The following is a 4,544-nucleotide window of genomic DNA, read 5'->3' as shown; positions in this document are numbered from 1 at the left end:
AGATTGCTGCTACTGGAGGTGTGTATCACCATACCTGGCTAAAGGTATAGTTTTATTATTTTAATCGTGTGTGTGCGTGTGACACATATGTGTGTGTGAGACAGCCAGATGTAGCCCTGGAACTATATGGGCACACAGTATTCAGGGAACGGCAAGGCAAAATTGTCAGGGTGGTGCTGATGACAGAAGAAGCTGATATTACAACACCCCGCCCCCCAAACTAGCTGCCCTCAGAGTTGCCAGGGAAAAGAATTCACACACACACATACAAACACATCCAACAAAACAAAACAAAACAAAACCACTCTTTGCCTACCTGAGCTGGTACTCAGCATCAGGTTCTTCTGGCAAGAGCTGTAGCTCCTGGAATGAGTAGAGCCTGCTGTCCAGTTAGGGAATCTGGGGGTGGGGGCAGCTCCTGGAACCCCCGGGACCTAGGGTCCCTTGGTTTCCAGACCCGCCCTCTTCAACTGCCATCCATCGGAATCTACCCTGCCTCAGAGCTCTGGGCTCAGTTAAAGGGCCAGAGGTTCCTCTGTCCCTGTTGCAGGGCACAGCGTTCCCACCACTGGGATGCTCCTCAGCCCCTGCACAGCACATCCTCTCTGAGTTTGGGTGGTCCACTGTTGCTGAGGAAATAGTCTTCACTAGGGAACAAAATGAGGTTTCCCTAAAAAATTTAAGTTCTGTAGCAGGTGATGGTTTTAATTTCAGCTCTGTCACAGCTAGACTCCCCAGCTCTATGCCTGTTCACATGGGATGCTCTCTTCCTTGAAGAGCCAAACAGTTTCTTATCACTTATCCATCCACCCACCCACCTACTTCTTCCCCACCCACCTGCAAGGATCCCTGCAAGTGTCTTGGCAGGCAGGGAAATGGAAACACAAAGAGGTGAGAATAAAAAAAGACAAAGTCAGGCTGAACCAAACTTTAGGAGTCTGATGCCAGGTGGTTTATTGTAGGTATATTTAAACACAGTAGAATTTGGAAAAGGGTTTCTATGCAACAATCATTCCAATTCTAAGTCCATAATAAAGCTTAAGGCATGACGACATAGAAACTTCTTTGCTAAGTACATGTGACCTTGAACGTAGGTTCTATAGCTTAAAGGCCTGGGATCTGGTGTGGTCACTGACTGAGGTAGCATAGAGGTCAGCAGGCTATAAAGTACATATGACTGTGGTGATGTATTGTGTCCCCAATATACTGTGTCTCCCAATAAAATAAAACTTGCCTGGAGATCAAAGGAAAAGGCCAGCCACTATATAGAAGTCAGGCCTTTTAATCCTATCACTTGGCAGGCAGGGATCTGTCTAGATCTCTGCGAGTTCAAGGCCATACTGGGAACAGAGCCAGGCGTGGTGGCACATGCCTTAAATTCCAACACTTGTTAACTATGGAGGTCTGGAGGTCTGTACAGACAGACAGGAAGTGACAGAGCTGGGCAGGAAAAGGAAATGATGTCGCTGGGCTGAGAGAGCAAATGAGGGAACAGAACAAAAAGGCACATTGGTGTGGGCAGACAGGAAGTAGCTCGCCTTTGGAAGCTGCCGAGTGGGTGAGGTGAGGTTAGCGGTGGCTTTCCCTATTTCCCTGATCTCTCAGGTTTTCATCCCTGTATCTGGCTCCATGTATTTTATTTAATAAGACCGCTTAGAAATTCGTCTACATATGACATTTCCCCTAAGGATGGATCCCATTAACTAAGAGCTAAAGATAAAGGTCTAGGAAAGGAGAGTCTGTGATAAACATTCTGGGGATTTGGGTCTGGCACTATAGATAACAAAGGTCACCAGGTCATTAAAAACATCCACTCCCAGCTTTCTGGGAGGAAAGCTGTATTTTATTTCCTCCATTTGAGGAGACACCCCTGCATGTATAACATTTTTGGTTTCCCTAGTACTTATCTGTGAGTGCAAGAACCTTGTGCCCTCTATACCCATTCACTCACCTATCTCTACATATTCACTCATATGCTCATTTGTCTATCTACTTACCCATCTATCCAGATGCCCATTCATCCATCTTCCCATCTATCCATCTAGGCTCCTATTTGTCCACTAATCCATCCATCAAACACTTATCTGCCATCTATCCAGCTATTAATCACACACCCATACACATAATCATCTGTGTAGATATCCATCGTACACTCACCCATCCATTTATAGGAGGGGGATAGAAGTATTCAGTATTTACTAGATGTCACCCCTCCATCTCCTTTTCCTTGCCAACTGCCAAGACTGCTATGTGAGACTTCTGACCCATCACAGCCAGGCCCAGGGGACACTGAGCCAGGACCTGCAGTGAAAGAAGATGTTACTGGGCAGAAGGAGCTAGCCGCTGTGGAGACACAGCTGCAACACTCATTTATCTGGGGATCAAGATGGCAAGTCCAAGTGGATATTGGCTGTTGGGAGTTTGCTTGGCTGGTAGGAGAGCTTTGAGTGGGAGGGGAGAGGAACTTCCTAGAAATGGTGTATTTATAAGAATTGCTAGGGGGCTAAGGAGATGGATCAGCAGTTAGGAACACTTGCTGCTCTTGTAGAAGAATTGGTTCTATTCCCAGCACCCACATTTCAGGTTGGGAACAACATGCAACTCCCATTCCAGGGGACCCATCACTCTCTTCTGGCCTCTGCTGGCTCGTGTAGACAAGTGATGCATATAAACTCATGCAGGTACACACACCAGCATATAAAAATAATACGTAATAAATAAATTTAAAAAAAAGGGTTGCTTCCTGAAGCAGTTTTACCAATTCATCCCTGGTCAAAGCCTAGTTATTGTGAATCAACAGTCTCTAATATTTTCCCTCTTCTGTGGTCCTCATTCTCACTCAGCAAAGCAGAGAGGATGATGTTGGAGACACGATTTCATGTAGCCCAGATTGGTCCTGAACTCTCTGTGTAGTCAAGGCTGACCTTGAACTTCTGATCTGCTTGTCCCCACCTCTGAGTGCTGGGAGACAGGTATACACCACTACTCCCACTTTATGTGGTGCTAGGGATTGAACATGGCGATTTTTCAAATGCTAGGCAAGCACTCTACCAGCTGGGTTATCTCCCCAGCCTTAGCTTACAGTACTTTTTCCCTCCCTGTTTTTTAGGTTTTTGAGACAGAGTTTCTCTATGTAGACTTGGCTGTCCTGGAACTCACCATGTAGATCAAGCTGACCTCGAACTCACAGAGTTCTGCTTGCCTCTGGCTTCCCAGTGCTGGGATTAAAGGCTGTGTGCCTCTTAGACACACAGTTCCACGTGAGCTGTTTCTGTGCCCTCTTTGGAAGGGGATTCTAGGCCAATTGCCAGTCTTCTCTCACTTCTATAGCTATATGGCAACCACGCACATTCTCAGCTTCAAAGGCTCAGTCCCTTTGCACAGGTTCCTATATTATACTTGATATTCCCATATTAAAAGATAAAAGGCTGCACAGGCCATGGACACCTCCAAGATTCTAAGACTATGTGTGTTAGACAGTGAGGTGAGAAGGTGCAGCCTAGCTCCAGGTTCTCCTTATGTCCCTGTGTCCTTTCTGGGTCTTTCCTCCATTTGTGACAGGAGTAGAGGTGGCCTACAGGAGAAAGGGCTGTGAATACTTTGCTTACTTCAGGGCAGCCTTCCTGCCAGGAGCTGTCTTGTGAAAATGAGAATTATGGTGAAGATAGAGTCTTTTTTTTTTTTTTTTTTTCTTCGAGACAGGGCTTCTCTGTGTAGCTTTGCGCCTTTCCTGGATCTCGCTCTGTAGACCAGGCTGGCCTCGAACTCACAAAGATCTGCCTGCCTCTGCCTCCCAAGTGAAGACAAGAGTCTTTAAATGGGAGCCAGATTGTAGTGGGTGCTGCGGCTGCCTGGAATGTGGGCTCGGGCACCTAAGCTAAGGGGCAACTGAATGGTGCAGTGGTTCCAGATTCATGCATAGCCAGAGGACGTAGAGTCCCTGTGTTAGGGACACTTGCCTTTTGTGACTACATTCTTGTTTATCTTCTATGTAGCTTATCTCTTGTCAGCATGTAAGTTTCCCCTTTTCCTTCCTTCCTTCCCTGGACACTACTGCAGAGCTCTCCCCGCCGCGATAGTTTCTAAGACCTTTTTCTGAGTATGGGACTGCTCAGCACAGGCTCCTTGTCGCCCAGCTCAGAGGAGAGGCAAGCGTGTCCAACTTGAGCTGTGGCTGGCAGCGGCAGGAATCTCCCGCCCTGCGGTAAGTTGGGGAGCCTGCAGGAGCTACGGACTTCCGCACCTCGTGGACGTCCACCAGTGGCACCGAGAGGGTTCCCAAGACCCCAGCGCAGGCAGTAGGCCAGGACGGCCAAGCTGTAACCATCAGCTTGGCGACAGAGCCTGGGACAACAGGAGAGGCACATAAGCACATTCTCTCCCATCCTTCACTGCAGCCGTGAGTCCGCAGCCACTGAATCCCCGTAGCTGTCAAACAGGAAGCGAGAGCCACAGGCGGCCCCTTTAAGGCACTCCGCCTCCTCTAATTTTTCTGACCCTCGTCGCCGCCCGTTGCCCTGCCCCCTCGCGCACGCGCACTCCCG

This window comes from Peromyscus californicus, unplaced genomic scaffold, assembly GCF_007827085.1.
Source record: "Peromyscus californicus insignis strain IS unplaced genomic scaffold, ASM782708v3 Scaffold_7__1_contigs__length_154581171, whole genome shotgun sequence".
NCBI classification, from domain to species: domain Eukaryota; kingdom Metazoa; phylum Chordata; class Mammalia; order Rodentia; family Cricetidae; genus Peromyscus; species Peromyscus californicus.
The sequence above is the reverse complement of the archived record's forward strand: the minus strand, read 5'-3'. Positions refer to the sequence as shown.